Raw genomic sequence first — 24,350 nt, forward strand, 5'->3', positions numbered from 1 at the left:
CTAACAATTTGGCGTCTGGGCTCCCAGGTGTTCCAGGTTTTTAAAAATTTAATAAATAATCACAAACCATTCATGGATGACCCCCATGAAGATTACATCAGATTTAGTAGCACATTGATATACTGTCTACCAGAGGCGTTTAAACTCAAGGCCCAGGGGCCAGATTCTGGCATAACGCATCATTTTATGTGGCAGACTTATTGTTGTTCAAAGTTGGAATTTCTCTGCTTTCAGCCAGACGTCTGTGAAAAGTGGATTTCATCTTCCGAGCGTTTAACTTGTGTGTTCAACGCGCTAGTCGTGTCAATCTTATGTTTCCATTTTAGGTTAGCTCAGCAGTTAGCATGGTTTCTCCCTCCCTAAGAACGATACTTGTCAGAAATGCAGCTGATTCGTTCCCACGGATGCGTCGATTACAGACTTTGGAACAAATCCGCGAAATGTTTCGCTGCATCAATAGTAGCCATTCAAACCTCGTTTCAAGGTAGCTGGTGCTGGATAAGGTGAGTTTTGCCTCAACCTGTGACGTGACGTGAGGAACACAGCTGGCCGTTGATTCTTAGTTTTGCTATTCAATGTGTTTGAATGAGGTCCTATCATAGATCATATCATATATCATTATACAAAAAAATACTCTGGTGTATTTCTAAAAAGTAGCAGTAAAAAGATCTGTGCAACATTTTTGGTGCCCAAGGTTACAGTGTGCGCACGGACCTTGTGCATCATTTGTGGTGCTCTGTTTATTGAAGAGGCGGTGCTGGCAGCATGTTATTTCCTTGTCGTTTGCTCACATGTGGTTCTGCCCCCCCCCCCCCCCCCACCCCACCACCACCACCACCACGCTGCCCAGCCACACACCAAGACTTGGGGAGGTTATAAAAGTGGAAGGGGGTGATTAAGAGGCAGGAATCATGGCTTTCACAAAACAAAGAATGTGTATAACTGCCACAAAGGCAACGCAATACGTCTTAATCTGACTACCGTGCTCAATACCGCAAATCCTCTTCTTTTTCGTTTGATGCTCAAAAATGGTTAAAAAAAACATAAGAAGGATGCGCTGTCGCGGCATGGTTTATGTACAAGGCTGACCTAGGAAGATTTAGGCCGGAGAGGAGTTCGACCCGTGCTGACCCGCACTTCAGTTCTGCATTGTTGGACTCGAGTGGATCCTTCTAAATCCGGGATTAGAAAAGTTAAATTTACAAACACCTTCACCTCTCATCGCTCTGACACAAGTGGGAGAGAGGAAATGGTCAGTGGGTTGGTCAGTCCCAGAGCTTCCCGTCTTCTAAGCATGTCCAAAGCCTCATCACTTTTGGTCACGCCTTCTTTTCGGGTTCTGTGTGTTGGCCTGCCGGCCGCCTGCTGTAGCCACCAGCAATGTGGTTGTGAACCGGGATGAAGTCATGTCACTACGAGGGAGGATATTTTTTTAAATAGAACATTTTCAACGCTTTTGGGCCTGGATAACCGAAAGCAAATTACATTTTGGGTTTGAAAAGGGTTATTTGAAGAACCTGAGGGACGGCTGAGGGAGTGGGGTGGACACAATTCACATTTTTAACATTTTAACCAATTTATGAGACACCCCACATACGATCAGGGAGAAATAATGTGCTTCCTGCTTTGACAGACTATTTCACGATGTTTGTAAACAAGAGGCGCAAGTATAATTCCAAGCAACAAAAAATGATTGACAACACTTACTGTAACTGAAAATGATGACAAAAACTGTTTGGAGTTACGCTGCCAGATTGTATCCCAAAAGGATGACATATTTTTCCTTGAAAAAAAATCTCAATGACGAGAGCAATACCTGTGGTTAAGGAGGATAAATTGAGTGGTTGTGGCAAATAGTGATACGTACAAAGATTTCAAGACTGCCTCTGGGTTGTGATACGCGCAAAGTTGTCGTTATCACACATTTTGCTTTCTTGGCTACGAGATATAACTTTTTGCCGACAAAAACGCCTCACTTTGCGCCACTGCCCTTGTTCCTTGCCACCAGTCTGATGCTAGCTAGTGACGCTAATCGCTATTCACACCCACAACTGTTTTTATTTTTGTGCTCAAGCTTCAAACGTCGATGCAGAGTAATATAGTCATTTTATCGACTAGTCTACCAATCAGTTCGGTTCAGGTATTTTGAAGTTCAAATTATTTTTGAGAAAAAAAAAAAAATCAAGCCTTTCTATTATGCTGTGTGCGTGTCAACTGAATGCGCTCCCCACTCAAATGTCAGTCCAATAAAACTAACACAACCTGGAAAAATGGATGCCATTTTTTCGAACATCTTTCTTGCGCCTTCATGTTACTACATGTTTGAGCTGTGAAAACAAATCCACTTAAATCCTACAATGGAGGGAATATCTCCCACCAGGTCGCTGAGACAACGAGGCGCTCTGAAGCTGCCACGCAAGCAGGAAAACCCCTTTCCACATGCTGGCTGTAACTCACTTTTTTTTCCTTTTTTAATTTAAATCCCTTGCTCTTCGGCCTTCTCTCCGTGATGTGTATGCACTCACCGCCAACAACGATGCGCTCTAAAGCGGCCGTGTCAGTTTAACCCTGTATCGCCACAAGTGAGTACTATTTAGTTCTCAGCCTTTGCACATGTATACCTTCACACACATATATAGTATTTAGAAACACATCTGAATTTATTTTATAGGGCTTGAAAATGTACACATAGCTGTGTATCTGCGGACCAAAGCAGAGTTTAATATTTATATCTCACAGTGCTGACCACGCTACGGTTAGAAAATGACCGTAGCCACCCTAAATGACCACCTGAATGATGGGTGTTGGCCTAGGGAGGGCAGGGGAAGGGCAGGGGCACACATACAGATGGTCATGGGTCATCGGTCCCATTCAGATGATGTGGACCACTGCACTCCAGCGAGCATCCATATTGCCTACATGCACCATGTGTAGTCCTTTTTAATGAGTAAGCCCATACGTACTTTGCATCCGTTGTGTGTGCATTGTGTGTTTGTCCTTAATTGAGAGGTAAGCAAAAATAAAAAAATAAATAAATAAAAGTTGCCTTTAAAGTAGGCCAATAAAGATCCTGTCTGTAATGTTAAACACCTGCCCATAAAGCCCAGAGGAATGCTAAATGAAAACCAGTTTCAGATCCTGTCTCCTGTCTGGGGTCTCACGTCAAGACAGCAGGATTTGTAATGGCTGTAACCAGGATTATTGAGTTCAAGCAGACCAGCCAGGAAGTACGGAGATTGGAAAAAAACATCACACAGTGGCCAATTCTCCTCCCATAACGGACGCTACAATGGCAAGTGGATTATTCCTACATTTAATTGCACAGAAGAATCAATGTGACAACTTTTAGCATCAAGTATGTCACAACCCATCACGGCGGCATTGCTTCAGCGCTGCTTTTACACCCCAATGATCAAAGCGCCTCACTGGGGGGCTGTATAATAGTAGCAGACACGCAAAAAAAAGTCTTCTTTGTGCAGCATGAGCTAGACGCGCTATGACAGATGACCACTGCCGCTCTAAACACGCTGATCCTCTGACCCCACAAACGCACACGCACAGTAGCATGCGCACGGGAGGCAGCAAGAGGCGAGCGGTGAGCATGTGACCCCGTAGAATGCAGCCATGATTTGGCACGACCTCATCTCTGGTTTCCCCCACCAGGCCCTGACGCCCGTTCCCCTTTTGCACCTGTCGAGTGCCAATAGACCCCCCGTCCGCTCTCTGTCACCACAGAGAATATATGGCCCAACTCGGTCAGTCCCGTCTGCCTAATTACTCCCTAAATGGCCTCTTACTCTTCAGGCCTAGCTCATGCGCGGTTTCCTCGCCTCCTCGGCCCCGATATGACTGAGCGAGTAACTAAAAGCTGAGCTGTGATTTCCACTGTCGTGGGTTGACCCATTCACCCGGGGAGATTAGGCACTGGCGTCTACACGCAAGGCTCGGATAATGAAGCAATCAGTGCGGCCGGCCGGCTGGGCAACAGCAGTGTGAGTTATACGCACGCAACCAGAATCATGCAACTTGACCACATACAAATGCACACACAAATGTGCCACACCCACAGACGAACACATGCGCGCGTGTGTTTGCGTCATGCATTATTTCACACTGCGGTAAAGGATGGAAGCAACAGTGTTGACTGGCACCCATTCACAACTTGCATGTTGGGTACCTACTTGATTCAGTAAAGTCACTTTTGTTTGCACCATGTTTCAAATTATTGTGCAAATGGTTTTCTTTGATTTTGATAAACAGTCAATGCCAATGGCACACTGCATAGTTTTTAAGTCATCAATTGTTAGAGAATTTTTTTTCTTCTCAACAAACCTCCAAGTGATTTATTTTTTCAAAAAATAAAAACGTAATTTTTGTTTTTACTTTGTGGGGGAAATCACTGTTATCATTGGGAAGTTTGTTTAAAAACATTCAAATTATTCTACATTTGTTGATTTAGAACGTATACTTACATGTACCGTGTGGTGTTCAAATAGCCTTTGCTCAGAAAGGTTGGACGTTCAAACTTATAATAGAACAAAAGCTCGTTAGTGATTTGTATTGTGTGTTAGCATCAAGCTAGCAGTAGGCAAGGTTGTGTAGTTGGCTAGATAGTTATCTGGCTAGCTATCTAGCTAGATAATGTTGTACTTTCAATGCAGTCTTACGAGGCGCAAATTAGCCCCTTGGCATTAGCCGTGTGAGCCAGCAATATGACGGCACCAGTGTGAAAGCGGAAGACGTGCCTCTGTAAGCCCATAAATAATAATTATGAGCAGTTAAATATGACCTCTCCAGTGAGGCCCAAGTGCTGCAGAACAGCAGGTGCTGAGGTTCCTCCAAAGTTCTTTCCATTTTGGGCTTATGGGATCCACTGGAGGCAACTGTTTTATTTACTCTAAAGAGGCTGTTAAAACTTTTGCGTATAGGTTTCATTCAGAGGTGCATGTCTATTTATATATGGCCTTCTATTATTTGGGGCAGCTGATACAATTAAGACAACCCTTTGTACCACAAAACTGTGAACATAAGAAACCTAAGAAATGAATTAGGTTTAACACGGACAATTAACCGCCCTGTTTAGATTGAATGCTTATCACTTGTATTGTGTATGTTTGACATGAAATACAGTTGGCAATGAGGGTTTTATATTTGCCAGGAAAATTAGCCAGTTCTGTCACGTGTTGCATTGTAGCCAAAAGGTTCAATACTGGCGGATCAATACGCCTTCTAGTGCTGGAAATCATTGTTGCTGAAATCAAACGCTAGTTGCCAAGATTAACATCTTCTACTTTGTCTTCTAAATGGAAGACGAAGAAAAGGAACTTAGGCCGGAAGTACGGAAGTTAGAAGAATTGCAGAGTCACTGCAGAGAGAGGATTTACTTTTCATTTTGAATTTTACAAGTTACATTTATTGAGTGTAACAAGTATTTAGATGGGTGGGACCCATGTGGTGGGGTTAGCTTAACGTAAATTTAGAAAAATAAATTCTAAACTTTGCGTAAGTTCACATATCATGGGGATCATGGAATGTATCACAAGTTAGAGGACACTGTATGTTCAAGTGATTCATCTCGACTGAGACACTAACATCTTTGGATGTTGGGGCAGCAGCTCAGTTTAGCCTGGGTTGTTAGTGGAAGCCATGGAGGGTCTTAGCCACATTTGTATGTAACTTTTTGCATTTTTTGCTAAATCAAATAAACGGTAAACTATGGATTAATTTTCAAGTTACCAAAGCATTCCCAAACTGTAACATATATTCTCCACCATTTTGTAGCCTAACATGATTCTTCAGCCTCCCATATTTTCTAATGCATATTTTCGAGTGAGTAGTGAAAGTGAAGGCACTGTGTGCCTCGCAGGCTGCAGACAGCCTAACGTGAGAGTGCAGACATCACGTGACTGCAGCACTTTCTGTCTGGGTGCACGTCAGGGTCTGACTGTCTCTTCCTCACTGGTGAGGAAGAGGAGGCACGAGCACACGGCTGGCGAATGAAAAGACGCCATCCACATGCATGGCGAGACGCACGTCAGACTGTCATGCAACTCGGATGCTCTGAGGACCAGACAGAGGAGAATGTTCAAACAAAATGCGCGCGCGGATCGTTCATCAGTACCCCCCCCCCCTCATCCTCCACTCACAATCAAAACAAGGATGCTCTCCCTCATCAATGCGAAAGACAAACTCCTTATCCCCACGCGGGTTCCCGTCACAACCGACATGAGATGCGCAAACTGTCTCATATGGGAAGTTGCATGAATGGATCGGAAAAAGAAGAAAAGAAAGCATCCATTCAGCGACTCACTCAGCCTCCGGCGCACGCGTCTGTCCGGCTGCTCCACTCAGCGTCATCCTTCATCCGCCATCCAAAACAACAACAACAATCCAGAGCTGGACATCCGACACTTGCCATCCTGTGACTGTTTTTTTTTTTTTTTTTTACTTTTTAAGTCGCGTTGATGTCACTTCCTGTGAGGATGGTTCCCGGGGATGTCACGGGAAGCTGGCATCCGCAGGTCAAAAGTTCACGGCAGAGGAAGGAGAGGGATGTGGCGAAGAGGAGAAGAGATTATAAAACACTGAAAATGAAAGAAAAGGATCATCACCGCCATGCGGGCTGGTTCCAACTGTGCACTATACGTTTTATATAACACTCACATTCACATCATCCCAACTCCCACCCCCATTCCACCTCCGTCATGCGCCTGCGACTTGCAATTCCTGGTCATGATTATTCACTTGTGGATAGTGGAAGCATCACTTTGAACATATTTGACTGACGCTCGGTGATGCTCAAATCATCTTTTGTCAATTAAATTGAATGGATTAACTTGTTCCAGCCCCCGCACCCCCACCAAAAATGCACTTTATAATATCATACCCTATAAAAACATGAAGGAATGTAAGATCTGAAGTTTTTTACAGAAGATAAGGAATATATACCTGTGATTATTTTTATATTGTCCGCCTACATTTGTTCCTCCACTGTTTGTGTTCAATTATTTGCTTCAAGGCTTAGAACAATGCAACAACAAGCTATTCTTTAGCATTGCTGTTAGCATTAAGATAAATGGACTTACTACCTAAGGCTAATCTATGTAGTTGCTTCAAAAAACACAAGAGGGACAGTAAACAGTTTGTAAAGATTCAAGTTTGTATCATTCCAACCTTTCCGTTGGAAAAAAATATGAATTTGTTCAATCCAATCAATCAATCCGATTTTATTTGGATAATGCTTTTCATACATAAAATGCGACGCAAACTGCTTTACATTTAAAAAAAGGGGTCTCCTCACCCCAAAAAGTTCAAGAACCCCTAATCGAGAGAGGCGCATGAATCTTGAGGCTAAATTTCTAAGCTTGAAATCAAACAAATAATGGGGGACGGGGGGGAGAAAGAAAACAACAATGTTGGTTATTGGTGGATTGTGAGCATGTCTTTCAATATTTAAAGCAAAGCATTTTATAAAAGAGTCAGAAAGTGTATATAAATATTTTAAATATTTTACCTCAGCATCATCAATACATTCTGGAACACATGAAGCCATCTCTGATTAAAATTTGCTGTTTTCATTGGATCATTTCCCACATCATTGAGATTGGGAATCACTGCTGTACAGAATTAACTCATTCACGCCCAACGACGTTTTTAAACGTCTTTTTCAGACTTGGTCCAGAATTGGCTGGTACTGAATGAGTTAAGTGTCTCAGTGACTCTTGATGGAAAGCCTCACACTGGCTTCTGCTCTTTTACCTTTGAACCCACCCCCAGCAGTTCATCTCTGATCTACACGAGGTTTCCTCTCGCATCCCGCTCAGGCCCCGGTGATAGATGACCATCAGCAGCATGCCACTAGCGAACAATATTTCAATTTCCTGCATCGAAGAAGGAATTCGAAAGGTTGCAAAAAGTTCATCAGCACAGTGTGCTGTCTCCCACTCGCTCTCACGACAAGGCCCGGCAATTTACTGAAGAGCGCCAAACCAAAACATCGGGTTGAAGAACATTCCAGAAAGACGGGTCCACCATGTGTCGGGTCAGACCCCCGCTGCCTGATGGATGGCAGGATTTTGACACAGGGACGGATGAGTTCAGTATGGAAAAACCTTTACAGTTGCTTATACATATATGTATATAAAATACATCACCTGTAGCATTTTGCTAATGTTTTTAACCATTTTAAAACATGAAGTCAACCCCAAAGTACAGTATGTCTAAACACGGCATTCATATTGTGTTTGTGGAATATGAGTTAAGCAGCAAATTCAATTTGTTTTCAACCATCTCAGCGGGCGGCCATTTTGTCACTTGCTGTCGAGTGAAAATGACATCACGGTCGCTCAGGGCTCAGGTAACAACCAATCATGGTTGAGCAAAAAAAAAAAAAAAACCCCAAAACCCTAATTTGTCTCTATGTTGTTCAGTTAATAATTAAATGTGTTTCAATGTATCCTGGGGAGGCTAGCACAAGAAGAGGCTCCAGTCACATGGTGATGTTTGTTTGCATTAAACTTTGTGTATACAGTATACAAGAAATGCATATTTTCTGGTGGGGGGGGGGGGGGGGTTGTGGTTGATTTTGTAAACATATTCCCTGTCCTTTTATTTAAACATATTCTCTGTCCTTTTATGCACCCCCCCCCCCCACCACACTCCTGCATCCATGAAACCTAGAGACACCCCTGATGAGTCGAATTTGTGTTATGCAAGCGTGAGTGAGGCTTACAGAAAGGAATCAATGGTGTATATACTCGAGGACATGACATCCTGTGTGTGTGTATATGTGTGTGTGTGTGTGTGTAGATGTGGCAATGTGTGTGTGTCATGTCGTAGTTTCTGATCAGTTGTGTCTCTGCTTTAAAGGCCTGCTAGCGGTGGGCTGAGCGAGATGGGTTGCAGCATTTGAGAAAAGGCTGCCAGGCACGCACTGCGACCTACTGGATGGAAAGAGAGCTTGGGGCCTGAATGTGCGTGCATGTGTGGATATGTGTGTATTGGCGGGGGGGGGGGGGGGGGGGGGGGTGTAGGATGCAGGGGCATCAGATCACTCGCATACGGTATACAAAATATACACATACACTGTTTCTTAATCTTCACAAGCACATTCTGTGAATTGAATTAAACTACATGCATGGAAATTTATCTCCAACACACTCACACACACACACTTTGCAACCTCAATGCTTGACGGGGTGTTCCCAAGTGTAGAAAACAAACAAGTAAAAACAAAGGGTCTTTATAAGGCGCCCACATGTATGAGTGTGCGCTCACTAAATAAGCGTGCAGACATTTGTTATTCCATCAACACACAGACACACCTTGCTGCTCGTTCACACCCCCCAACAGTGGGAATCACACTTTGCACCGGCCACAACATCAGTTCGTGTAGTTGGCCCTTAAGACGTTGAAGTTTACAAAAAAAAATTTAAAAGAACTACACATGTATTTGAAGCAACCACACTGCTTTAATAAAGTCAGTTTACCTAATTTTGGTGCTTTTAAATGAAACTAGCACTGAAGAAGCTCAAAATTCATCACAGTATGTCCCATCAATACTTTAGAGGAGCAGATTATATTTCCACTTATTGGCCGTGCCTGGTTAAACTTTTGTCAGTGCATGTTAAAGCTTCCCCAGCTAAATTAGCTTAGCATTGCTTGTTCCATCGCTCTTGCTATACATCATCTTTGGCAAACTTAAGGGCCCTTTTTTTCATGCCCGCTGCGAGTACAGTGCAAAGTGCAGTCTAACTGTGCACACGATGGAGTTTACTTTCTTTTGGTATTTTCCTAAACGGGCGCTCTTACAAATGGGCGTTTGCGCCCTTGCAGGAGTTAACACAGCTCACTTGATTCCTGGCCTATCAAAGCAGCTCTTCTCATTCCCATTAAAATTAGTACATGTGAGGCTCGCGGTCTGAATAGTGGAAGCCCAACAGACTCGCTCACTGGAGTCCGTGCAGCAGATCGGTGCACGCAAAGTATGTTAATGAGGAAGTGCAAGACGATCTTGACTTGCATATCATGTAGAGCTAACAGCTATAAAGTAGGCATTTGGAGACTGTTTCCAAACGCGATCATGTGTCAATGTGTGACAACAGATCTCAAAGTGTTATTTGTAGAGGTATGTTTATCACTGTTGGATATTTTCCCAGAAAAACATCTGTGGTGGGAATGCAATAATCGTCAGGCCTTAAAAGATTTGGTAATGACAACCCAATGTCCACCGTCCAGCATATTGAAGAGTGCTCCCTATCATCCAATCTCTGGATTGGCTTTCCTCACTAGTGTCGCTGGTGTGCAGGAGCATATCCCAGCTGGCCCTGAACTGGCTGCCAGCCAATCGCACACACAACTGTATGTAACAATCAGTGTAATATGATGAAGGGAATTATTCGCGGCTTCTTAGGAATCCAGAATTTGACAACCCAGCATTCAATGGTGCAGGTGTTCCTTTTATTGTTGCCCATTTTGGATCACTTTTTGGGTGATGGTCATCTGCTTGATGGAAAAAAAATGCATCACAACCACCCTCTCCCCTCTCAAAATAAATACATTCAGAATACCCTGCCCTTGCAGATGTATATCGCAGAGGAGATTGCAAGTACTTAAGAGCTGGTAAAGAGGTGGAGGGTTTTTGGGGTGGGGGGGGGCATTAAATTTTGGGAGATGGTGCAGGTTTTAGCCGAGGCCCATCAGCTCAGCAAGGGCAGCGGCCCATTTTGCCTTGAAGGGGATTAATAATGAATTAAGGCGTGCGTGCGCGCGCGCACACACACACACATATGCACACACGCGCGCACACACACCCCTCCCCCCCCAAAAAAAGATATTCATGCATGCTAATGCATCCATTATTTATAGTGTGAGTAGAGGCAAGCCATAGCGTTGGCCTCATGCAAGTGGGGGGAGGTGTGAGGGTCGATCGAGGCCTCTGCGGGCGCTGGGGCAGTTGGGGCAGTATGCTGGTGGGGGTCGAGGGGCCGGCATTGGGGTGCGGAGGTGGTGTTGGTTTGGGGGGCGGGGGGGGATTCTCTGCCAGACAGGCAGCTCGTGCATCAGGAGAGGGCCGCCAAGTGTGGTAGGGGGAGGGGCGGATTAAACAAATAAATACATGATAAGAAATAATCATGGCGGGGAGCAGAGTGAAGACAACGAGCCGAAAAGGGGGAATGCCGGATGGGAGGTGGGGGCTCACTAAGTCAGGATTCACTGTCTGGACTCGCCCCTTTTGGCCAAAAAAGACAGAACCTTTAGAGATATGACTTGTTATGGTAAAGGGGTGACTCCATCTAATCTATTGTAGTAAGATGTAGGCAGGGCCGAAGATGGGCAGCTTGTAGTTTTGACATTTATGAGATGAAAGAGATTGCTTCATGATCCTATTTTTGACTAAAAACAAGAATATGGTCATTCTGCAAGTTTGTTTGTTGTGACTTCACTCATACATCCAGATATACAGTATACTTTCTTAAAAAAGTGGTGCCTTGACATACGAGTGGCCTGTCTAACACATTTTTCAAGGTACGACCTGTAGTTCAACTAACTGTTACTTTGGCTTGAGATAAGACCGTTTTATGGTGGCAGAAAACCTGACTCAACTCATTTCACAACAAGCAGCGGATTGGCAAATAAAGAACAATTGTTCAAAGAGGCTTCAAGCTGTTTAATATCATCTATTGTATGTGGCAGTTATAAGGCCTAATGCAACAGATGTTTGCACGCAAACAATCGAGCAAATCATATTCCGGCATAATAACGAGACTCACCGGCATATATTCTTTGTCCTCTGCAAAAAATGGTTAATGTTCAGGACCTGATTAAGAAGCTGAGACCTTCACGATGTACAGAAGCACATATTCATGTCAAATTAAGCAGTGCTCGACACATTTTTGCTTCAACTCAATTAACACTACGAGGATCAAGTCTATATGTGAGTTATCTGTTATATCGTCTGTTTTCATCTGTTGCACCATCATTTGCTTTCAAATATCCATTACTTCAAGGTTTATAATAATATTGCAACACCAGGGCTATTCGTTAGCTGGTTTATGGCATTTAGCATTTTTTAGCATGTATAAGTCATCTCAGAATAGCACAATTAAAAGCTGCAAAAAAAAAAAAGACTATAATGACTCAGTCCCTGTTCAGTTGTCTAATATCTTCTGAAAATATTGATCAATATGACCTGTTTAACCACCAAAAACGGAATTTAACTCAAACTTTGGCCACAGTTCAGTGCGTCAAATTTTCCACTCACACATGGCCTCCTATGACTGGCATATACACTAACAGTTTGGCTTTCCTTAATTTTTTTCCATGTTAAATGCACTCTTAACAAAAATTATAACTCTACAGCTTCAAGAGACAAGTGTCACATGCAGAGATGAGGGGTCGGAGGAAGTGGCGCGTTCTTTTCATGTGCACAGCATGGCAGGTATGCGACGGGCCAGGCAGCACTGAGGTGTGTCGGCTGATAAGATAAAGAGGTGGCACAAGCCAGATGTCTTTCCCAGCCGACTGATCCCCGTATTAGCATAGATACACAGTCATCAACATGATGCCTCATCTCCATAGATATGATTGGGGGGCCATGCCACCACAACATCAGGGCTTGTCAAACGGGGGTCTCCGCACCCCTGGTGGTCTGCCAGTTGGAGCAATGGGGGTCGGCAAACGTACATATGAGGAGCGGCGTGCCAGTAAAACAAACATGATAAAAACTATTTTTTTAATGATTTCTCTCGACATGAGTTTTTGGCCCAATTAAAATCTGTGTTGTGATCGAGGCGTATTGCCGAATTCTGAAATCCGTGAGTGAAAAAAAAGATTGGGCAAAGGGGTTCGAATAAAAGGTTTATTTCAACAAGAATGGAGTCCTATTTTCTTAATACCAAAAGCTATTTTGATGAAAATATAAAGTGAGATACAAGTGACCGAACTTAAAAGTACAACAGATATGAGCCGCTGTTCGTGTGATTTCTAATTTATTTTTGTGTACTGACTTGCCATTAAAAGTTTGAGATTCTAACGCTGGAATATGGCAGTGAACTCAACTCATTTTATAACAAGCAGATGGTGCAAAAAGACTTCAAATCACTCCTGGTTGAAGCACACTGTCAAACTATTCATGAAACAAAGATAATTACATGTTGCTAAATGTTAAACAGCCAAATAGCTTTGCCTTACTAAAATCCACTTATCTTAATGCAAACAAATGATTTAATGAAAAAAAAAACGCTGTGGATAATTCTCCGCCATCAAGGATTTGATGTCCAGGATACATTTAACCTTTTCATGCACCCTGTAACCTGATAACATGACAAGCTGTCCACTGTAGTGACCGCTGTTCCTGAAAGGCAGTGTGCCTGTCTATAGAGAGCGATGTATGGACAGAACAAGTGTGATTGAATTGTTGTAAAAATCTTCATTGCTGGCATCCTAATTGGATCATGCTGAGGCCACTCAGGCACCATTGTTTGCTCCTCTTGTTCCTCGCGTGCATGAATCCACATCTGTGGGATATGTGGCCAATATCTCGGCTAAGAGATTATCAGTGTGGCTTTGCAAAAAAACAGTTTGACTGGGATTTCCCGCCCATTTCAAAGAGCTGCCCCGGTATTATACCCGCGACTTGCCCCAGATGTAAATCCCCTAATATGATGGAACTATGAGCGGATCACATCATGTTACATGAGCTGCTATGCTGCAGGTAATAGTCAGCCACCCCCAATTATAATGTTTGCCATCAAGAAGCACCACAGGCGAGACCACCCTGAAGTCAGCGGTGGACTAAGCGTTTTTGCATTGTGCAAACATTGCAACCCCCAGAAAATACAACTAAAGGCACCTTGGTGTTTGTTTATTTCTTTTAACAATCACAAGTCAACCGCAAACAAGACATAAAGATCAGAATGATGTCAAAACACCACCACATGAGTCACTATTTGATGTGCCACACATTGATTTTTTATTTGTCATTTTATGACAAATAAAGCAGCTTAATTATACATGCGACCACCACAATAAAAGCACCAACATTAACAAGCAGCTTGTTAACAAACAGGACCTGCTTTGAAAGCATATTTTTTTAAACGCTTTCACTCAGCACTTGTCTTTTGTGGCCCATTAGTAACATTTAGAGCAATTATCCCCCGAAAAACTAACAGGGTGAACAAAAAAAAAAACACTCCAATTAGGACACCGTTTTATTGTAATCCTGTACAAAATATGGAACTAAAAAAACATTTTAAACATATGTAGCACATTCAGTAATCATCTCTTAGTGGTTGTTCTCAATATCTTACTAGCATCAAATGTGAGACTAGCATAGAATATCACTGAAGACACTAAACTTGGAAAAAAAAATAACAGAGAGTGACTCTCTTGCGCAGTTCTCCACATGTGAGCTGCTTACTTGTCAATTTAGGTTTACTGTAAGTCCGACATATAAAAGATAATCAAACATTGTACATTTAGACACTAAAATGTTCAACTAAACCATATAATTCCAACCAAAGTCTGTTAGCTTAATGCTAACATATTTTGTAAAACGCCACAAATGGGTTAACATAGACGTTATGTTAATAGAGATCAACTTTCAATTTACTGCTACTTAAATGTGGAGAAACAAAACATTGAAAAAGAACACACGACAGTATTTGCAAATGTCTATTTTTCCTGCTCTGTGGGAACGAAAGATATTACTGGAGTCTCTTCTCCGCCTCTTCCACTACTTGCTGTTATCTTCTTGGCTAATTTTGTTTTAGTAATTCTGTCACAATGTATTAATTACCGGTAATTTTGTTTTGTTAATCTACTGCTTTTCTCAAAATTGAAAATAAGATTTTGTTGTTTTCTTCTTCTCTGATGCTGTATATCTTCTATTAAAGCTCAGTGTGGCCAGCACATTGTGGCAAACCTGATACGACACAAAGGCACCAAAAAAAGAAAAAAAAAAAAAAACAATTTCAGACAATTCTACAAGAACCCTTCATTACATTTTCTGTACCGCTCGGTGCACTTTACCCTCGTTGTTTTGTGGGCCTATATAATTTTTTTAAAGTGTTTTTTTACCCACATCAAACATTTTCTCGTCTATATTTCTTATTAATGTAATGATTTAGTTGTTTATTTAAAAAAAACAACAACAACAACTTGTGAATGAGAGTGTACATTGGGGAAGCTTATTTAAAGCTATCACCACCTACTGGCCTGGCATGTACATTACAGCATTTTCATTCGTTTTTCCCAGCTTGGTGAGATCAAAGATTGTTTTGACAATTTATCCATCCAGCCATCCATCCATCCCTTCATTTTCAACACCATTTATCCTGAAGAGGGTCGCGGGGAGTTGCTGGAGCCTTACAGCAGCTGACCTAGGGCAGAAGGCGGACTACACCCTGTACTAGTCACCAGTCAATCACAGGGCACGTATCGAGACAAACAACCAGTCACATGCACACTGTCACTGAATGAGAACCAATGCCACCCTGCCCTCACCCAAGTCCGGCCAGTGTACCACAACACCATGAGTGACTTTGACAATGGATAAACAACTAAATGTTTGTGTTCGGTAGTTGTCATGTAAGCGGATCCCAAGACAAAACTGGCCCATATATTGGGAGTTGCATCCGACAGCTGCGCGACTGCAGCAGGAAAAGAATCTCCATTACATCTTCCTGACCTGCCCCGGTTCGTCCAAAGAGGAAACTTTATCCCCTCGACTATGAGTCAACCCCAACCTCTTCATGAAGCACCTTTGCTTGTGTTTCAAAGGCTTCCTGGTTTTCCATTACTGGCCAAACACGGCGCAGCTGTACACAAAGTGGTCACTCTCGCCGTGAGTTGATGCCGGCAGAGGGAGATCAAGAACCCCCCTGGCAAAGGCAAACATGCACTTAAAAGTGGGGTGAACCCTCTAGATGCCACAAGTGTTATTGCTCACCACAAAAGAAAGAATGGCGGCACGCGTGTATCACACAAAAGTGAGACCATTCGTTGACCTGGCGGTCAAAAGCCAGGAGGCCTTTTGGAAGGCTTCTCAGGGCCGAAAGGGTGTCCATTTGCTGCCCGTCGTCCATTTTTTAGGGGCCCGCTAACATGTGAGATTAGTAAGATTTACAAGTCACCCAAATTTTAGGCGGGAGGACCTGTCGCTCTGTCATGTTTTTATGCTCTGCATTATCAGCAAATATTTGAAACGTGAAGGAGTTTCACGCACACAACTGCAAACTTCATAACGAAGTGAAGGACAACATAAGCAGTTTGGCAGAACTAGGGCAAAATGGTCTTCAAAAAAATAAAACATGTATCCTTCAAGTCTTGATTAAAATGGAAAAAAAACGATAACTGACAAGCCGCTAACTTTGTCATTAAAAAAAAAGGTGCTAATTTCAGACAAACACACAACACAAAACACAACACACAGGTTTAGCCAAACTAGCATCAATATTGCTGTGCAAACCTAAGCTTACAGCCCCACTCTCATCCTATATTTTTCCTTTGCTCTGACTGCCTCTATAATAAGCCGCTCTCGCACAACTGTAATTGGCCCGCAGGGATAAATAAAGTTTTCTGAATCTGAAAACCTGCAACTTGAACAAAAATGGTACAGCAACACATGCAGACAGCATGTAATAAGCACAGCCATTCGTTCTTTCTGCTCTGTGATATTACTGCAGCTTAGTTGCCATGTTCTTTGTGTTTCATGACCAAATCTACATTATGTATATAGGTATGCATGTACACTCGGGAGAAGGACCAGCATAATTTGGATATCATTGAAGTATGACCTCATGATACATAAACTGTTTTGGGGTTTTTTTAGCTTCTATTTAATTGTTTGTTTTTATACAACACAATGCTGTCAAGTGCTATTTTTTCTAAAAGTCACATTGGCTCTAGCAATCATTTCTGTGGGAGGCCCTCGGCAGGACATGTTTGCACACCTCTACTCGCGTCAGAGCGGCTAAATATTTCATAGGCTTTCATTCTTTAGGACGAGCATATGGACGTCATAGCAGTGGTCACTCTTGGGCGATGCAAAGGAAAATCCACAAGACACCCCCCTCGAGGAAATCCCATCAAGCTGTATTCACTGGGGGCCTATGTTAAGCAAATGAGCAAAGAAATTGTTACCTAGTGAATCCATTACCTCTTCACCGCAGCCCATTGTCTTTGGGGTTACCTTTTAAAAGACACGCTTTGCCTTGGAATGAGCTAACTTAATTACAATGGCAAATGGCAGCTCTCCTTAACATGTCAATGGTGCTTGGCCCGCATGCATAATTCTGCGGCGTTATTGTGGTGGCCGCTGCGATTTTCACTGACAAAACCAGGGAAACCGCAGGCACGACAGCCTATTGTCATGGGCGCATCCATCTGGATCAAGGCCATTAGAGGATATTTGCACTTCCTCTGTGGCTCCTGGCTCTTTTTTTTTCCATGGTTTTGTTTTTTTTGACATGCAGCAGAAGGAACCGGCCCGACTCATCAGTAGTAGGCCAATTGAGGTGCAGATTGACCAGAGGGACAGTGTGGAAAGGGGCAGCGTTCCTGTCAAATGCAGTGATGGACACCCACGTGGGGGCGGATGGCTGGCTGGCCTGCGGTTTCGGGGGGCCGGTTGCAATTGATGGGACGTGGCGGGGTAGGCACCCTGCTTTGCCGTCTTTTGGCCCCAGAGATTTCGGAGGATGTATCGCTATGTTGGAGGATCTTTGGTTTCAGCACACTTCTGATGTCAACTGCCTGCCATGTACACCTAAAACAACAACTTCTCATCTGCTCACATCCCTGCACTAGAAAACAAACTAAAGGTGCACCTTTTCCTAATGTGTTTAAGCAATAGGGCCACATTTTGGCATGTACAAAATGGGGTGCCAGACAGGGAAGCATTTCTGGCCTTGTTTCTGCTCGAGAATCCGTTTATTAATATATTTTCATGCAACAGAAAGAGGATTTTGCATATTTTGAAAATTACAATCCAATTCTCATGATGAAAGGAAGTGAACTTGCCGGGAGTAAAAGTGATGCAATTTTTATTGACTTATACAGTATAATGCAAGTTTTGTGTTACCTCAATTATAGCCATTCTTTGCTCTGGTTGTATTCAAATTGGGTTAACATTCCAGTTTAATTAAAGAACCACACTACACTGCTTCCAAAGTTCAATTTGGATTTCTAATTTTATTATATTATGTTTATGGTGGATATGCTAGGATTAGCAAGACGGGAGTCAAGGAGGAATATAGTCAATGTATAACATGACACGACTTCATCAGTAATTGTGTACTATGAAAAAAATGAAACATGGCAGCACAAACCGTCCCACATTCATCCTCTGAAATTTAAAATCAATATCCATCATATAACATGACAAAAAATAAATAAAACATATTATACAATCCAAGGATGATGATTGTCAAATGTATTAACGTATGCAGATTGCTTCAGATGAGTTTTGCGTGTCAAAGTTGCCTATGAATTCGTTTTCCTCTCATCAATCAATCAGTGGACGGAAAAATGCTGACATCATCAACTTCCACCTCAGTGGTCCTGTGAGGTACGTTCAAAAGTATTTACCAGTCCAATCGACTTACTCCACAATGGCAGTTGCGCACCAAATTAAAAAAAAAAAATCACTTGTTTGTCAAGCTGGCACTTGTATTAGAATTTTGGTTATACTTTATAAATGTACGTAAGCTATATGCGGTATCTTCAAAAAGTCCCATTTTGAGACCTATCCAGTTGAACCACTTGAGCTCCCAACACATGGACGCCTTAGCTGTCAATCCAGACCTGCATGGATGTAACATATACGCTTGCCGCTGTGTGCTCAGCCCTCGGCCGCTGTGTCGGAATGCTGACGGTGCCACCCCCCCCCACCCCGATATCAGTCTTCATTTGATTAAGACTGGAAGCTCAGAACTCCAAAGCAAACATGTGATGCTGAGGCGGGTGGGCTGACATGAAGGCGCAGAGTTTGATAGGCAAAAAAAAAAAGTTAAGGGATGCGGGTGAGTTACCTGTGTCTTGGGCTCCAACTGGGAGTAATTTGGAACAGACTGCTCCCAACTGCTCCTAAATGTGTTCATTAGGTTGCGATTGGACTGCGAGCGCAGGTGGGGAGGGCCTGCTCACCCTGACGCTGAATAGTCCTGATTGTGCCCAGCATAAAACGCCATCTGTTTCAATGAGAGGCAGAGAGCGAGAGACTTACAAGGAGGAGGGCGCTACCCGTGAAGACTCATGTTTTATGATGTCGGGAGGTGGGGGGGGGATCTTGAAGCAAGGTACACGAAGAAGAATTTTTAACATCTAAACCAGGGGCGGGCAAAGAATGACCACCCACTCGGCCTGCTACATTTTTTTAACCTGGCTCATTAATTTCATCATAGTAACATATATAATAACAATAACAACAATATAGATGCAATAATATGCAACACTCCATCGTTATATATTTAGTCATATTTATGAATTAAAGGTTAGGTTTAGCAATAAGTGGGGGGGGGTTCTGAAACGTCATGGCTGTGAATTACAACGCATAGTGAAATTTATATTAGACAAACTTTAAAGGTGTAAAAACATCTCAAAACAAAAAATACTTTTTTCAACATCAAAAATATGTTTAGGTATACAAAAAAAGCATCTCAGATTAGAATTAGCTGTTCACCAGTGTAATAGTTAAAAACACTTTTAAATATATATTAAAATATATATTTTTTTGACATTTTATATCGTTGTCATGGCATGGAAAAGACCTGAGACAACGAAATGGCATAGACTGTATTCCAGCCACCACATGCATTCAGCATATTTTCACGTGCAAGTTAAAATACAAAAAAAAAAACAGAAGAAAAAATAACATGCTGGATGAAGTAGTATCTTTCCGGGTCGTAGTCATGGTATATGATTGACAGTTGAAAGTTGAGGAAGGATGTGGTTTCAGCGCATTCAGAGGAGAGAGTGGCTTGATTTTGTTTTCATGATTTTTAACCCTCATTTTATATTGATATATTGATTTTAATCATTCAGATTTGGAAGAATTTTAATACTTCTCCGTGGTGTGACAAATGTATGTATTCACACACACACTTTAAATGTGTTGAGAGCGAATGGGTATCATTTATGGTTTTCACTGCATTGCAGGTGCATTTTTATCCTCAGTGATAAACCGGGGTTCACTTTCTTTGCAGAATATCAGTTCTGTCAGTTTTTTCAAAATTGTTTGGCTGATAGCATAATTGTCTGTTTTTTGTTTTTTTTACAGTCATAATATTGAGAAAAAAAACTACCAAAGTGATAAAAATGTTGTTTTCTGTTAGTGTCTGTTTAGCCATCTAGGTCATAATTATCTGCAAAGGTTGCATCAAGGCAATTGGCCTCTGAATTAGTTGTAGTTTTTTTTTCCTTGTCTTCTGAGAACATTAAAAATGACTTTGGCAATGATGTTATTAGGCAAGGCAAGCCAGCGTTATTTATCTTGCGCATTTCATACACAACGGAACTCAATGTGCTTCACATAGTTACCAAACAACATTTAAAGGCAAAAAAAAATCCCAAAACCCAACAACATTTAAAGGTAAAATACAACATTTAAATGCAAACCAATTTCAAAGATTTTGAAAACAGAAGAATACAAGTCATTTAAAAGCATTAGAAGAGCCATAATAATTAAATTACATTGATAATATTAAAGCACATCACCTTTTAAAAATATTATGGGATTTAAAAGTAAAACTAAATGGGAAATAAAAAGTTTCTAAATGTCCTAAAACGACAGTACTGTGAAATAATTAAACCTGTTTAAAATCAAAAGGTATGGGGTGGGGCAAAGTTTGTAACCTGAATTTAAAAACTTTCACTCAGGGCTGACTTCATTTCTATTGGCAGGATACCCCATTTGCATGCGGCATAACAGCCAATTGCTGCTTCACCGTGTTCGCTTTGAACTCTGGGCTCCCCTGATTGACCCAAGCCTGCAGGCCTCAGAGCCCTCCTGGGTTTATATATTCAATTATCATTTTCTCAATGTATTCAAGTCCCAAACCATTCAGACCTGAAGCAGAATATTAAAATATATTATTTCATTATATGGGGCTAAGAAAATGGTAATCAAAGTTCTTTATACACCGCAACGCCTTATTTCCATGGGAAGCGAAAGAGAAGAAGGCCGACTAACGTCCGCTAGGCCGACTTTTGAAGTGTCTTTATCGGGCTTGGCAGCACGGTCTCTGCGTGTCCAAGCCCGCTCGCAATTGTCAAGCCTTTATGCTCGCCAAGGTGTGTCCAATGCGTCGGGGCTTTGTGCGGCGAGGGAGACGACACATCGCATTCTGTCTTGTGTCTTGAACGAGGGACGGCGAAGGGCGGGGGAAGCTGAGACTGTGAGGGATGTACAACAGAGGGCGGTGAAGGAAGGCAGGGGGTGCGGGGTGGGGTGGACAAAAGGAGAAAGTTGAAGAAAAAAGGCGGCGGATCTTCAAAGGCGGAACGGACAAAGGCTCTTAAAGCGTTACTTCATGCAGAGTTGTGCCAGATGTAATTGCGTGATTCCGGGAAAGCGCTCCACCCTCGGACACCGGCGAGGGGATGAGGCCAAGGGAGGGAGGACGGGAGAGTTGCCTTCAGTAAACAAACAACAGAGGGAAGGCCTTGGAATGTCACTCGCAATGGCCATCATGCAGCCATAACGAGCAGACGCCATTAGAAAGCCACCAGGATTCATAAGAAGACACAATTAAGCCGAGTGCATAACAGGTGGAAAGCAGTTAGGGCATGTATTCCATATTCTAGAGTTCTGAATTATCTCCTATGCACTCTCTCTTCACTGCTTAGACAGTTAAGTGCACTAGTAGAATGACAAGGTTATGACATAGTGAAGCAATCTTCTCTTACTAGTAACATTTTTCGGACTACAGCCTAGTAGGACGACTTGAGAAGTACTAGATGGTAACTAGTAGAATTGTATCAATTCACTAGCAGTACTGGTAGCACATACAGTAGCTATCAATTAGCGCACTGATTTGCCTCACTCGTAAAATGAACTTTAATCACCCAACGAGTGTCCCCAAGTTGTTATTCTAGGCAAGGCAAGTTTGTTTATAAAGCAATTCCATAGTGAGGACAACCGGCTTGGAAAATGGGGCCGGGGGGGGGGGGGGGGGGGGTATACACAAGGCAACTTAATGCGCTTCATGCTAGCAAAATTACAACACTTAAAAGCATGTACAAAGTAGCTGAAGACATTCAAAGGCAAAGAGAACAAAAGTACCTATTCATGCATCGACACCACTTATGCGTATTTACAAACAAGATTATTAAAAGCAAAGTGAATAAATAAAAAGTAGCTTTCTAAAATTACACATAGTGAAATTGATGTGGAAAAACGGCTTTAAATGTGAGGGGAAAAATGTTTTTAACCTGTATTTGTACTTCTGTTGGTAACTTATTCCATTTGTGTGGTGCATAACAGCTAAATGCCACTTAAGCATTTTCGCTGTGAAACCTGCGCTCCACTAATTGACCCGTGTCTGCGATCAATTAATATTTGCGTAATGTATTCAGGCCATTCAGCAATTTATAGACCAGAAGCAGAATTTTAAAAATATAGTCTCTACGATGCTGAAATATCTTACAAGTGATGAAAAAGAGTATAGTAGTGCACATCCAATTCCGTACACAAGCTGGATGTCCCGTGACAGTTGTACTACTTCTGTATGACATTTCTGTGTACTAGTAGAACAACTAGTTGTTACCACTGAAACTTAATTGCACACTAGTTGACAATTGTGTGCTTCCTTGTACTACTGGTGACATATTTCTACCGCTTATCATCTAGTGCTTCACTCGTAGTGTGCAGACGAATGCACAATTTTGCCTCACTAGTAGGATACAGAATAAATGCTGAGGGCTCCCATCATCTAGTCCCATCGACCCCACTCCTCCGCCCCCGCCGTTCCGAGACAGGTGTTGAGTGTGCATTGTTAAACATGTTCTCCAGGCACAAGCGCTGCGTCTGTCGGGTACATTTGCTCAGCCAACTCGGCTTCCCAGCATGGGCCCGTGTTTGCCTTCAAGATGCCGAGCGGCGGTGGAAGCAGCGGAAGGGGCGGGGCCATCACTTTAGGGCTTGCAGATGGAGCTCCCATGGGAAGGGCACGCCCCGGTGTGTCGTGGGGAAGGCGATTGCAACATTGTGGCCTATTTTATCTTTGCATCGGGCAGATTTGAGAGACGAGCACTGTATGGTGGCGGTGAACTCAACTCAAGTACCTTCACAATACAACACAACACACAAAATGCTGAATTGAACATATGGTGCAGTGTTATTTTCCTTTTACCGACAAATATCACAGTACTCGTAGTCATATATTCTTTATCCTCTGCATATAATGACTCGTATTAATACCGCACTGATGAGCTGAGAGGAGTTGAGATATCTCAATAAAAAGCTTATGTTATTGCCTCCAGGTGCATGAGGCGGGCGAATGAGACAGAGCTGCAAAATTGCCATTCACCTAATGCATCATAAAAGCTGTCATTCTAATTTAAAGCTCAGCTTTCAGTCAGTATGTATCACTTTAGAACACTTCCTTGGCACCAATTACCTGTACTGTACTACTTTTATATTTAGACACCACTGTGCTATAAATTTCAAATTAATTCCTCTTTATGAATAATATAAATTGTAAATAAACTAGATCTAGTCAAACAAAAATGGCATATCGTCAAAATCCCAAAATTAGTCCGTTTGAGAAATTACAGAGCCTCTTGTTCAAATTACACAAAATGAATGTCAACTGAACTACTAAAGTGTTACAAAAAATGAAATTAATTTTGAGGGGCAAAATAATGACAGTAAAAATACATAATAAAATATGATATAAAATCTACTTAAGTACAACTCTTACATTTGCCCAACAAGGTCGCTGAGAAAGATGTTTGTTTATGAAGAATTAATTTTTAAAACGCTTGCCTTTATTTGTTGACTTGCACAATTAGAATGGCCGCTCATGGCGAAGTGAAACCAGAGCCGTGATTAAAGTCGGGAGGAAAGATTTCTTCTGTGTATCCAAGCGATATAAAATGATACCTTGCACAGCAGGGTCACCAAAGCTGGCAAATTATTCTTTGCATATCAATAATTAGGCCCATGTGGGACATGGAATAATTCAAAAACCTCTTTTCGATTATAGGGGTTATTTTTGATGGGCCAAACATAGGTTACTGCCTGTCTTTAAATCTAGAAAATTAATTAAAAGTACAGCAGAGTTTTTCTTCATGATACTCTCAAGGGAGTCATTATGCCACATACACTGTATATAAAAAGTCTACACACC

Source organism: Hippocampus zosterae, chromosome 1, assembly GCF_025434085.1.
Source record: "Hippocampus zosterae strain Florida chromosome 1, ASM2543408v3, whole genome shotgun sequence".
NCBI lineage: Eukaryota > Metazoa > Chordata > Actinopteri > Syngnathiformes > Syngnathidae > Hippocampus > Hippocampus zosterae.